Source organism: Camellia sinensis, chromosome 15 (assembly GCF_055761805.1).
Source record: "Camellia sinensis isolate YWXY chromosome 15, ASM5576180v1, whole genome shotgun sequence".
Classification (NCBI taxonomy): Eukaryota; Viridiplantae; Streptophyta; class Magnoliopsida; order Ericales; family Theaceae; genus Camellia; species Camellia sinensis.
This window is the reverse complement of record NC_138975.1, coordinates 100,388,389-100,403,871: the sequence shown is the minus strand read 5'-3', so window position 1 is coordinate 100,403,871 and position 15,483 is coordinate 100,388,389.

Genomic DNA, 15,483 nt, shown 5'->3' with positions numbered 1-15,483 from the left:
GTGCTTATTTCAAATCATAAAATAATTCTCAAGCTTACAATCTTTCCTCGTCTTGGAACTGACAAACCTTTCGGGTTGTTCCATAAAGATTTATTCAACTACATCTTCATATAGGTGTAGCTAGTTTTTTGCATTCCTCGGAGGGCTTAGTCTCCTCAGGTACGATAGCCCTACAGTTTGGACTCCCGTGGTTCTGAATCTGGTTTTACAAGTGCAATGTGAAGCAGAAAAAAATAAAATAAATGAGAGTCCAAATCCAGCAAATCCTAGAAAATCCATTAATCATTAGAGATGCCAAAAATGGATTGCATTGCTAGATTTCAGAGTTACCATCTAAATATTTTAGAGAAATTTAAGAAACCCATGACTCGTGCCAAAGGCCACTTGTCCGTCATAACCAAAGTTGTCTTGGTTTGGGAACTTATGTATAAGAGAGGAAGGTCATGAATTGAGCACCCCCTTACCCGATCAAAGATCGTCCTATACTAATCACGATGTGAACTTTATCAACATTATATGCTCTTGTTCTGATTTAATTATGCTAACTTACTATGTGAGGCACACAAGTATAGAATGTTTCGCTTGCTTTGGAAATGACTTGATTTTATGTGATTTTTAAAAGAGTTTTGAGTGCACACAACTCAAAAGGAAAGAAATGAGCTCGTACATACATTTGATCAACATCATCTCCAATGCAAGTAAAATAACCTTCATCTACAGGCATTCGAACAGTTCATTTCGAGTAAGCATGTAACCTCATGATAAAATATTAAGCATGGCAACAATCACACACCTAAATATGCTAAAGCCAAAAATGTTCACCTATTACTCTGAGGTGAGCCAAAGAATAAGAAAGTAATTAGAAAAATGCATGACCCTAATAATGCATATGACTAATGCAACACATACAAGAATGCAACTATTAGATTTGGCTTATTTAACATGTCATATGGATCAACTTAAAGCATGTAGTAGCACACGTATTCAAGTAAGTAGGAAATGACAATGATATTCAAGAATGATGAATCGAACCTAAATGCATGCAAAAATGGATGCAAAGCATGGTAATGATATGAAATGAAAACATGATACTATATGCAACCATGGTAAGCATGTAAATAAAAAGGAGAAAGAAATGGGGATTAGAAGATATACAAATATTACAAATTTGCCCTCGCACAAGAGGGTCTGAATGTCCTATGGACCTAATTATTACAACACAAATGAATAAACTACTTAATTAATTATTACAAGTCCGAATGAAAACAACTAGTTAATTACAAAATATGAATCTCGAAGCTAATCTAATGGACTTGAATGAGCGGCGAGTCGAATGCGCACAAGCAAGAACATCCTCCAGAAACCTCTCTATTTGCTGCTAGAAGCTGCTATGTTTATAGTTAGAAAATAGTTCTGTTTTGTTCTTAAAAATCTGCTCTGTTTTGTTGGAAAATACCACTGCCATACAACATTCCTGGCCGGCCGCCCTGATCAAGTGGTCAGCCGTATAGAATAATGGTCGACTAGCCATTGTTTCTAGAGAATACCCCACTGCAGCAGAACTAGAACAGAGCAAGACATGGGGTTTCCAAAAGCTATTCATCCTTCTTACTTCCTCTTGTCATGGGGGTTTTCAAGGAGGGAGTAGGTTTGCTTCCCAAATCATCAACCATTGCAAATTTGTTGCATGATGATCTTTAAAAGCAAAAGGAAAAGACTTGGCTAAATACAAAACAAAGTTATTCTCCTTACCTCCTTTCTATCATGAAATTTATTCAAGGAAGAGGTAGACATACTTAACTCACAGATCATCAAGTCACAAGATAGTACGTGATGATCATTGAGCAACCAAAATGAACAAAAGTAACAACTCAAAAAGTGTTGTCAACTCATCTCCCTACTCACAGAATAAGGATAAAACATCCATTTTCATGCTTCAAAGTGGAACTAGGAGAGAGTTTTCAACACTTCTCAAGCAAGAGCTCTCTAGTAGCAACAAAGCAAATAAGGAAAAACAATAAGAAACAAGCTATCTATCAAAGCTTAAACACACAACTTATCAAAGTTGTTGACAGCTCCTCCTTTTCATGGAATAAGGATGAGACATCCATTTCCATGTTTCGAAAATGATTGATAAGAGAGTTTTTCAACACTTTGAACACGGAAGCTACTACCTAGCTTCATGGTGGACAACAATAACATGAAAGCAAGAAGTTTACACTAGATGAGCAAACTTGTGACGGGGTGGCTAAGCCTAAGCTCTAATCCTCTCATGACCACAAGGTTCTAAGTTAAACTATAACAAGGTAAAAGCGATCAACTCTATGAATTGGCCGCTATATCCTAAACACACCAAATCTGAGAGGACTTATAACAACACAAATATGATATTCAAAGCATAGGAAGTAAGAGCACATGTATCGAGGAGAACTATGACCCTTTTATAAGCCCATATTCAAGTCATATCACACAAAAACAACCTAAAAATAGTGCTGCAAAGGTATTGAAATTTGGCCAAATGAAGTGAAAAGAAAGTAAAAAAAAAAAAATGAAAGAAAACAAAGAGGTACACAACTAGTGAGCTAGCCAATAGAAGGGTGGCTAGCTCACTCACTTTTAACAAAGTTTTGATTACATTTTAAGCTTAAAAACAACTTTGAAATCAGTATGAAAGACAAAGAAAATGGAGAGAAAATATGGTGAAAAAGTTCAAAGATCACATCTTGAAAGAGAGGAAAAGCTTCTTAGTTCACAAACCACAAATTAAGCACTCTTAAGGAGCTGAAATTATATTCAAGAATCTCAGCAAAAGCTTCAAGTTCAAGCTTGTATGGTGTATCTATTGTGTATGTATATCGCAAGAGAAGAGAGAGGTGTGTTGGACAAGCTATAGGCACTTGGAGATTTTTTCTAACCCAAACCATGGAGGGGGGAAGGTGTTGTATTTATAGAAAAACAACTTCTCTCGTTAGAAGTATCTGTAACAAAGACAACTGGTCCAAAGTATGTGCATGGGAGCAGCTACAGCTGTCAAAATATCTTCTACTTTGAACATGGCCGGCCGACCATGAGGATGTACGGCCGGCCCAATGAAACTGGCCTGTCGGCCGTCTATTGGTCAGCAGTTCTCTGAGTGGTTAGGCTAGAAAAAATGAGGTTTTGGCCTAAATGGGGTGCAAGGTTTAGGTTTTGAAGCTCAAAACTGAATTCTTTTGCTGAAGATTTGAAAGATTACACAGTGTAACGTTTTATCATTGAGTGTTCAGAATGAAACACCCAAGTCTTAAGGACGGTCAAAATGGGGTGTCTACAATAGGAAAACTATCTAAACATCCATCTTGATATATCTCTAGACTTCGTACAATTGCAATCACACTCATCATAACTAGTGATCACGTATCAAAGTAATCCAGACCTTCTCTTTGTCGGTATCCTTTGATAATAAGCCTATCTCATCGGCTTCCATTCACTTGCATCCCAAGGCTTCCTACCTATGCAAAATAAAGCTAAATTAATAATTTGTTTATCGAGAAATCACACCTTCAAAGAAGCTTTTAGCCTCACTAGCCACTATATAGGTTTAAGAAGATTTAGATAGAAGAACTTTAAAGTCCTAGTCTTTTAACATCTTCTAGCCCCATCTTTTTCCTCATGAAAATCGCTTCCTCAATTCTATGATGGTATTCTTATGTAAATTTGAATATCAGATTGGTCCATAAGAAAACCGATATGCATTACTATATTGTGCATAACCATTGAATACAAAGTCAACGGATTTTTAGGCCTATCCTACCCACTTAGGTTTAGGTATTGTCACATTTTACATGACACCCCCACATTTGTAGAATTTATATGAAGGCTCTCGACCTCTTCAAAAATTCATACAAGGTCTTTAAACAATTCATTGTGTCACAATGATTATGAAACTCTCAAAATCATATCACAAAAATCACATTCCCAAACTGTCATTAACCGAATTAGGTCTTTTTTCGAACTCAAGGCACCAAAACATATTTGGTCCAACCTATCACTCTGAAGTCAATAGCCTATCACTTTGAAGCCAATAGCCTTACTATTAGGAATTACAAGTCCAATGTTCAATAGTCTACTATTCGGAATTTCATAACATGGCCAATAGTCATATCACTAGGAATAAGTAATTTCTCACCATGTGGTCAGTAAACTTTTCATTATTAAGAATCACAATGTCCTAACATGTGATATGTAGTCACTTCACTACTAAGAATTACAACGTCCTGACATAGGATCAGTAGACTTTTTCTGTCACGCCCCAAACTCGTCCTTAAAAGTTTGGGCATGACCTATTCAGAACCGGACACTTAACCTGATATACAAAATATATGGGGCTTGAACGGAAGCATTTAAAAACATAAATTAATATAAATAAAAGAACTACATCCATTGAGCGACCACTATCATGCCAGGATCACAAACAGAACATAAGGCAGATAAACATACAGTGACGTGCATCAAAGAATTTAGCTATGTACATATATATATACAGACCCAGCCCTCAAGATTGGGCGTATAACAAAACATTGAAAGGTAAAGGGATTATATACACTTCAACCTTAGACAGACAATCAGGGTACAAAACCAAAAGCTTAGCAAAACCCCATAAAATGAGCTGCCTTCATATAAGTGCCTAAACCCTTTGAGGTTGACAAAAGAGAAATGGATGCCATGGGTTAAGACTGACCTCCAAGTGGAGTGCCTACAGAAACAAACATAACATAAAGTGAGCCAAGCTCAGTGAATAGTAGTACGTAAACAATTTAACAATAAACTTAAATTACAATGTACATGTATCAGTGTAGAGAGCATATTGTTAACTTTATCTTGTAATTATTTCCAGAATGGCCTTAGGCCCAAACTTTAAACAGAATGGCTTCAAGCCCTTGATTAGAGTGGCATTAAGCCCTTAAACAGAATGGCATTAAGCTCTTTTCATGCATGTATGAACCCAAGAAGTGTCTCGCACGGATTCTAGAGGTGGCTCACACTGTAGCACTTAGTTCCGTACAACACTTTGTTTCATACTAGAAATACAGAATGGACTCTGGCCTAACAGATCATACAGAATGGCCATAGGCCCAGATTGGCTTTAAGCCTAGTTCATAGATGTATGGATTCAAGAGGTGTCTCGCATTGCAGCACTTTGTTCCATACCAGAAATCATTAGGTCTTAAAGACCGATCAATCCATATCATGTCGTAACATAGCGTAAACGAAACGGATAATAGAAACCAATTCATACATATTCTTAATTATGCTTGAATCATAAACAGAAATCAGAGTTCATGCTTGATTATACATGGTACATCCAATAGCGCTAACAAATCAATATAGAGCATACTTGTTAGTTCCATAAAGGAACCTCCGGTACTGGGAACTTGTAACATACTTGAACCACGGTATTATTACCCCCGGGTAAGGGCCTTGTGCTAAGGATGCCATGAATACTTTTTCATATATGGACAATCACTCATTGATTCAAAATGTAACATATCAGAAAATAGAGCATTTCTTGTCATATCATGTCATTACAGTACACTTAACAAAGACAGAACAATTCACATTCTAACGTGGGTCGCATAATGACGTTAAACCTTTGTATTCATGTCATAGGTTCTGAACGACCTCGGGTCCATATGTAACACAACAGAATAATTTTAGATTCACACAAATACCATTGCTCAAGGATGAACATAAGTTCCATTTATTCTTTAAGAAGCAACGTAGTATGCTGATAAATAACAGAGGGTTAATATTCATTATTGAATGATTCCAAAGTCATACCGATGTACGCAAATCTTTCAGCGTTCACATAAGTTCACATTGATTTCCAATCGTCATAAATATTCGTGTAACACTTACGAGGAACAGAGCGTTAGTGACAATAATTATCAATGGTAAATAAAATGTACATTTCCGTACTATTACTCACAGTACTGTAACGGAGCGCTTGCCCCTCCCGGGTTATGACCTACACACATGCACAACTTATACATTAGTTCCTTTTCTTTCTTAATTCATTTCCTGCTTTATCTTACTTCGAACGAATTTATAGGCATTTTAAGGACATCAAACACAGATTTCAAAAATACCAGAGGGTTAAGCATGCAAAACGGAGCGAACAAAATTTTGCAACATAGGCCGCACGTGCGGATGTGAGCCCCGTACGTGCGGCAAGGCTTACCGCACGTACGGCCATGACCCCCGCACGTGCAGCGATTCTGCACAGATTGCAGTTTGAAAATTCAGCAAAACTCAATTTTTGGTATATTGTTCCAAGGCTCAAAATAGGTTCTTTAATTGATGAAACATGGTTCAAAAATCATGTACAAAGATATCTCAAACATCCAACAATCTCAATATGAATTGATTCCTCAATTCCTTGCAATTCATAAATATAAATTAAACACTTTAAATCCCTACCATATAGTTCCCAAACATATATAGAATCATCCAAATCCCTAAATGAGTTCAAATATGTAAAGATAAGGAATAGAATGAAATTCTTCTCCATATAGCTTAGCTTAACCCCAAATCAATTCAATGATAACATACCTTTTTAATTTAACCAATACACACCTTAATTCATATGATTATCAAAGAAAATCTCACCCAACTTCAAGAGAGGACTTAATTCAAGCCAAAAATACATACCTTACGCTTTAATCCTACCATCCTTCTCTATTTCCCAATCTTTCTTCTTGATGAGCTTAACTTCTTCCTCTCAAAACTCTCTTCTCCTCTCATTCCTCTCTTAGGAAAATATCTTGAGTAATGGCTTTTTAAGTCAAAATAAGTCAAATATACAAAGAACATAGATATATTGCTAAAGGTGAGTAAAGACAAAACTTAATCAGTTTAATCATTCCAAATTGAATTTCATAGAAACACTTATTATTACCTAAAAATTATGTTGAGCTCCAATATAAGATTAATTTCGGATTATTGATCTCCTAAGGCTTTCAATTCCTAATCCAAACATTTTAATTGTGACATATATGTTTTCTTATTAAACAGATATGGATCTATAATCATAAGGTTCACTTAATTAAACCTAATTTCTCATGAAATTTCATAATAAGCATTTAAATGCGCAGAATAAAGGGACTGAAAGTATATCAGAAAACATGTACGAGGGTCGAGTTATTACATTTTCATTATTATGAATCATCATGTCTTGACATATGATCAGTAGCTTCTCCACTACTAGGAACCATTATGTCTTAATGTAACAACCCCGACCCATGATTAACGCTAATTCATGTTTAAGTATGCCAAATAAGTAATTAAGAAGAAATCCTGAGTTAACTATATGTGCATTGCATCATTTTGTGTTTATATCTGTTTGACGTAGAAAGATCTATTCATATTTTAGTTTCAATTTGCGAATTGAAGGCCTTATCGGCATCCGATTCAGAAATTGACTTGATTTATGTGTTAATTAGAATTTTTAGAATTTTATGGTAGATTCAATTGAAATTCAATTTGGAACGATTAAATTACTTTCACTTAATGTCCATATATTTGACCTTAATTAAGTACACTTCTACTCAAGCCTACATAAGGCCTATATACCTCACTTGAGCCTCTTTTTCATATCATCTTTAAGCTTCCAAGAGATAAAAACGTGGGAGAAAGAGAGAGAGGGCAAGAATTGAGATCAAACCTTGAAGTTGGTAGGAACTTGCTTAGGAATTGGAGGATTGCTCAAATCATCATTAAACCCCAATGAATTGAAGACTCTAGGTGAGGATTTTGACCTTAAGCTTTGCATTCTAGACATTAGTGGAGGAATTCGAGAGATTAAGTGGTTAAACATGAGAATTGAGTTAAGGAAGTAAGAAATATGATCATCCCATGCATGCATGTGCATTTCATGGAGTTTTATTCTTGTTGCAAAAGAATTTCCTCATGCATGTACTAAGTCTCACTTGATTTTGGGAATTCATCATAACTTATAACAATTAGGTTCATTTGATCATGTTTTGAGAGGCTCAAGATCAAGAAAATTCATGCATGTTATGTTCATGAAACATTCATGAAGTTTAAATTGAATTTGTGAACAATTGGCATGCTTTTGGGCCTTGATTTCATGCAATGATCTTTAAATCATGATGTTTTGTGAGTTTCTAAATGTTTTCCAGAATTTTGGCCCAAGAGGATGAGTTTTGGAGTGTTGAATTCATGTTTTGAACTTTGGGAGCAAATCTGGAAAATCCAGAATTGTACTTCCACGCTCGAGCGACCACCTTTATTTTTATATTTCCGCTCGAGCGACAAAAGGTTGGCTCGAGCGTAAATTGTATGCTCTCAGAAGTTTGCGTGTTTGGAAGCGCACTTGAGCGACAAGACTTGCGCTCGAGCGAGGACTTGTGTCTCGCGCTCGAGCGACCGTCGAGCAGAAATTGCACGCAATTAGAACTTTTTCATATTTTACAGACCACTCGAGCAAAGGAGTGTGCGCTCAAGCGACCACTCACATTCAGTATATCCGCTTGAGCAAAGAAAGTCATGCTCGAGCGAGACCCCTGTTTTCAGCAAGTTTTGAAAAACATTTTCAAGTGCAATTTTCCAACCTTATTCTATCCTAGGCATTCTTAGGCCATGATTAAGACACCATAATGGGGTTGAGGGCTAGAAACACACTAAGAACAAGTGAAATAAGTTATGTTCAATCCGAGCATGTGTATTCAACGTATGTATCTATCATATTATGTAGGTCACGCGCCTCAAGATAAGTGATTTACCTACTGTACTCGTCTATTTGGAGTCACCAGTTATCTGTGAGTAATAACTCTATAAAGTTATGTTTAACTTTAATTATTTTCTGATGATATGAAATGATAAGTTTTCTGAAATACTATGTTTTGTATGAATGAATGATTGTCCAATTTTCTTTGAAACATAATTGTGGTATCCTTAGCGGAGGCTCTCGCCTAGGGGACATAATACTGTGGCTTATGGTCATGAGGCCCTAGCCTGGGAGATAATACCGTGGCCCAGGCCCTCTCCCGGGGAAAACAATACCGTGGTATAGGCCCTCGCCTGGGGGAAACAATACCGTAGCCGATATATGAGATATGTTACCCGGTACCGGAGGTTCCTTTATGGAACTTGATATGCTTGACCAAAGAGACATGTTTATGCTAATGGATGTACCACACATGATTTGAATATGGATAAGCGTATGATTCTGTTTCTGCTACCTGATTATGATTATGATTTACCATGAGATTTGAAATTTGTATTGGGCATCATCCATTAAAATTCTTTACTTTGTTATTATTCACTGGGCTTCAGCTCACTATTTATATTATGTATGTAGGTGAGCAGGCACGTGACCAGGCCTAGAGTTGACGACCTATGTTTCAGTTTTTGTCAGCCAACCTTTGTGCCTCCCGAGGAGGTTCCGAATGAAGTCAAGTTTTGTGGCTGCTTTTGTAATCATATTAGACTTTGTTTGTTTTGTTGAGTTTTTGGGCAAGATGTCTGATATTATACTTCTAGGAGTGATATGTAAATGTTATATCTTTTGACATCACTCATAAGTTTATAAAAGTTTTAAATTATGCGTCTCATGTATGTCTTCACAGCTTAATGAACTACGTATATTTTGTATATTTGCTTCCGCAACCCCTAACTATATGTTAATCTGTCAAGAGGCCTTTGGTAATCCAAGGATTACTGGCCGGTTACGATACTAAACCCATAGGGGTGGGTTTGGGTCGTGACAGAGTGGTATCAAAACACGAGTTATATCACACACACGAGTCCATATGAGTTATAGGATGTTTTAGTAAGAATAGGGGCATCTCATCAACATGTATGTGAGTGGGTTCATTAAAAATGAAAACTGAAATCGACCATGAACATATGACGTTAAAATGAATGTTTTGAACATTACAAAAATGACTATTTGCCCATGTTTATTGCTCTTTTGTTTCCCTATAGCAATGGAAAATGCAAGAAGTGATGATATAGCAGGGTCCTTGGAGGCCTGAATGAACATAATGGAACAAATGCTTATGGCTCTAACTGAAGTGGTAATGCAACAATAGAGGCAACAACCTTTACCTCCTCCACCTCCGCCAGCCCAAGCTGAACCAAACAACAACGATATTATTAATCTGACTCAGAAGTTCATGAAAATGAAACCGCCAACCTTTCTTGGTGAAATTGAACCGTTAAAGGCTGAAACATGATTGTTGGAGATGGAGAAATTGTTTAAAGTATTTCCCTGTTCCGAGGTTTAGAAAGTTTTATTGGCCACTACACTCTGAAAGATGAAGCTCGAAAGTGGTGGTTGTTAATCCGAAACAGTAATGGGAATATGACGTGGGCACAATTTAATGCAATCTTCTATGATAAATATTTCCCTCAATGTTTCCGAGACCGAAAAGTTTCTGAATTCCAAGAACTTAAGCTGGGAAAGATGTTTGTAGCCGAGTACGAGGCTAAATTCATTGAGTTGGCCATATTTGCTCCTCATATGGTCGACACGGATTACAAAAAGGCTCGAAAATTTGAAGGGGGATTAGACTTGGAAGTGTATGACCGGGTAGGTGTGCTAAAATTACCTACATATGTTGACGTTCTTGATAGAGCACTGATGGCAGAGGCCATTCTAGCGGCAAAGAAACAAACTACAGTTCCACCGGCTAAATGGAAAGGCAAGAGGGCCGGGTTTAATTTCAAGAAGGGCCGATCATTTTTGAAGAAGCAAAGCACAGGATCCTCCAATAGTTCTGGTCAAAGTAGTGGAACCATACCAAACTGTCCAGATTGTGGCAGGAAACATAGATGAGTATGCTATTGTGCATTTGGTGCTTGTTACCGGTGTGGCAAAGTTGGCCATATGATAAAAGATTGTCCATTGGGATCCGGGAATGCCGGTCACCCCGCAGCAAGTTCAGCTGGGTCTGTTTCAGCGGCCAGATCAAATACCAGAGCTAATGCCAGGGGCAACAACGGGAATGAAGCGTTGAGACAAGGGAGAGTATTCGCCTTGGTGCCTGGGGATGCACAAAACACTGAATCAATAGTGCCAGGTATCATTTCTATCTATGCTCATAATGCATATGTGCTGATTGATTCTGGTTCCACATATTCATTCGTATCACATGCTTTTTCTCAAAAATTAACTAGACCGTTAGAACCTATGAATTGTTTGCTATTTGTATCTACACCGTCTAGAGGTTCTATGATATGTTCTTATGTTTATCCAGCATGTGATCTTATGATTGGCGAAATGACATTGTATGTTGACTTACAGCCCTTGAACATCGATTATTTTGATTGTTTTCTGGGTATGGATTGGTTGACTAAGTACTGTGCTACCATTGATTGTGTGAATAAATTTGTTGTATTTCGTCCACCCGGTATGCCTGAGTTTACTTTCACTGGGAATGGGGTAGTCCCTCCACCATACTTGATTTCATTTATGAAAGCCAAAAAGCTGTTAAGAAAAGGGTGTCGAGGCTACTTGTATAGCGTGTTGACTGCGTTTTCGGATAGTGCCAGTGTAGAAATTATTCCTGTGATTTGTGATTTTCCTGATGTGTTTCCTAATTATCTACCCTGGGATTTAATTGATAGGGAAATTGAATTTACCATTGATGTAATACCTGGAACACAACCCATCTCCGAGACTCTATATAGGATGTCGACTTCTGAATTGAAGGAATTAAAAGTCCAACTTCAAGAACTCTTAGACAAGAAATTCATTCGCCCGAGTACCTCAACTTGGGGTGCTCCCGTGTTATTTGTCAAAAAGAAAGACGGATCTTTGAGGCTATGTATTGACTATCGGGAATTGAACAAAGTGACCATTAAGAACAAATATCCATTACCCCGAATAGATGATTTGTTTGACCAACTCCAAGGAGCCCAAGTGTTCTCTAAAATTGATCTTAGATCTGGATATCATCAATTAAAGGTCAAGGCAGAAGATGTAGAGAAAACCGCATTCAGACTAGATATGGACACTCTGAATTCTTGGTAATGCCATTTGGGATAACAAATACACCAGCAGCTTTTATGGACCTAATGAACAGGGTTTTCAAATAATATCTTGATGAATTTATCGTTATGTTTATTGATGACATTTTGATTTATTCTAAAGACATGGAAGAACATGAGAATCATCTGAGAACTACCTTGCAGATTCTGAGAGAAAAGAAATTGTATGCCAAATTGCCCAAATGAGAAAAGAAAAAATATATTCACCAACCCTAACGAATTGTCTCCTCTTTTCTTTTAAGAAAAGTTAAATAGCAATCACACATACTATAATTGATACAAGGATAGCATACTAATTGCCTCTAATTAATTCAAAGATATTATCATGCAATCTTATGATTTCCTGTAATCACACTTGATTTCTCTTGATCTTCTTTTAAGAACATCGCAAGGCTTAAGTTTGTTAGGTGAAACAATAATTTTTGTTGTCATCTCTTGAAGCCATTTCTGAATACCACAATAGAATTTCAACTATTCTATTTCTGCAGAAACCAAATTAACACTAGGATATCGCAAAAAAAAAAAAAAATGAAATTTAACTCAAAACTAATCTCACCATTAACTTTAGAATCGAATAAAGTCAGGAAAGTTTCCAGAAAGATTGGAGGGATCACAACGGTTCCACTTAAAACATAATTAACCTTAGACAAAAATTTTAAGAGCTTGTTGACTCATTGTTAATGGGAAACAAATTCATAATAAAGTTTCCAGGGGATAAACCAGGTTAAAAAATCAATTCCGAAGCAAATAAAAATTGCTACCAGAATTATACCACTCATGAAAGTTAAACAGTACTCCTGAAACTGAGCCCCATTATTTCTGAATAAAAAATCAAAAATATTTTAGCTAATGCTAAATTTTTTGTTTCTTTTCTCAAAAACAAACACTTTGGAAATAATCAAATTATAACCAAGGGCTTTCTCATGCATTGGTTTTCGAACATTTTGAGAATAAAATGATTAAACCCGAAGACTTTATCAAACCCCAAAGGTTTGAAACCAAATCCATCTTAGTTGTCATTTCTGAACATAAATAAAAAATACTCCTTAGCCAAAATTAAACTTTGGTTTCTATTACAGAAAATTAAAACACTTTAGAAATAATAAAATTAAAGCCAAAGATTTTCTCTAAACCCGAAGGTTTATAAACTTTTTTCATTCTCCTTCCCTTTCACTAGGGTGAAACTATTACAAAGTAGAAATTAAAACCACTACAAATTGAAATACAACTGTTACAATTATAAATTGTCCAAATCTACAAAAACAGAGTTCACGATTGCATCCGGAATGGTCTGTTTAGCCTAGAACACTCCACTTTTTCAGGGGTTAAATTGTAACTTCATAAACTTCCAAGGGCTAAACTACAAATACCATAAACTCTAGGTGTGAAACTGCAAATACTAGAAAGTTTAGGGCCAAATTGCAAATATCATAAAGTTAAGGGGTTAAAATGCAAATACAAAAACTTTAGGGGCCAAACTGCAATTTCAAAATAGTTTTGGGGTCAAAATGAAATTATCTTGAAATTTAGGGACTAAAATGCAATTTTTGAAAAATTCTAATGACATGGCAACCTTGTTGACGTGTTGCTGATTGGGCTGCCATATGTCACTGACAGAACTGTTGCATGACACTAAAATCATCTATGAGTCAAGGATGATATCATCATTTGATAATAAAAACCACCAAACTTTTTGGCAGCCGTATGAGTTCATCCGGACTCCGTTTGAGACATTCTTTATTTATTTTTATAAAGTACATTACCAATAGGTTCTAATAGTTGGACATAATTCTCATAAAGTTCTATTGAAAATAAATCTTATTAAAATCGTCATTAAAAATAATTTTTTTGTGACAATTTGTTATATATGTCACTAAAAATTGACAATTAGTGACTTTTTTATCACCGTTTTTTTATAAATTGTCACTAAAATTTACAATTAGTGACGTTTTTTTTCAAACTGTCATTTCAAGTTAAAAATTACTGACTTTTTTTGTGATTATTTTTTTAAACTGTCACTAAAATTTATAATTAATGACACTTTTTGTGACTAAATTTTCAAATCGTCACTGGAAATTAACAATTAGTGACGATTTTTTATAATGTTTGATAAAATATGTCATTAATTCTCACAGGACCTATTGGACAATAAGTCTACCTATTAAGACCTACTTGTAAGTTTCCAATTTTTATATCATCGGAAAGCTCTCGATGAGACAAATCTCCTGAAACTCTCAAAACACAAATTCCAATACTTCGTTTTTTCTAAAATTTAATTAATCGAATTAAATTGAAATGGTTACTGTAGACACCCCATTTTTGACCGACCTTAAGACTCAGACGTCACCGATTGAGCGCTTGGTGATATTACATAATGTGCTCGTTCAAAAGTTTCAGAGTCGCGGCCGTGAGCCCTGCCTCCAGACTCCCGAACCCTCTTTTGTGCTTGGCCTCGGTTTGCGAACCAGGCTCGGTTTTCGCTGTTTCTTTTCCTGAGGGGAAGGAGAGGTCCCGTAGACCATCTCTCAGTGGCCGTAGGCTACATTTCGTGGCCGTAGGCCGTTTTGCCCATTTCGGGGTCCGGTTTCTGGTTTTTCGGAATCGTTGGCCGTGTGCCTCGGTTCGGGACCACCTAACCATCTCCGTTTGCCCCGGTTTTTGGCATACATCCTATTTACTCCCTTTTGAGGGACACTGGGGTCTGAGAAACCCACTTCGTGGCCGAATGCCACTTTCGGTGCTTAACAGCCCATTTTCGGGACCCCGAACTGCGCGTTTTGGCCCCCGAACTTTCGTTTTGCGACGATTTTCGTTCATTTTTGGCAGGTACCTCTGTTTTATCACCGGGAAGGTCACTGAAGGGTGGGAGGCCAGTAATTGTTGCAGCAACCAGTTATATATCCTCCGACGCCCTCCGACGCCCGTTTTTCACACTTCCGGGCTAATGTTGAATACCTTGGGGGCACTTTCTTGAACTTTGAACCATATATCTGTGATGTACACACTTGGGAGGATCCTAAAAATTGGTGGCCGGCCAGTAATGCTTCTTGACCCTTTTGAACCCCTCCTTCCGGGCTAATGTTGAACCATCTGGACCCTTTTTCTTGAATTTTGAACCACATATCTGTAATGTACACACATGGGAGGACCTTAAAAAGTGGTGGCCGGCCACTATTTCAACTTGACCGTTTTGACCTCTAGCCGGCCGGCTAGGTGAGGTGGCCGGCCGGCCACCTGGAGCAAAAATACTTGGCCGGCCGAGATCCTTGCACTGTTCACTTTACAGCTGTATAGCTTTATCCCCCAGAAAATATCAATATCCGGGGGATATTTTGTGGGGGAAAGTTTGCCTCATTTTCCCCCACCTTTACAACCCCTTTTTGGCCCTTATAACCAGCAAGATATATCACATTTAGGGGTTAGAAATTT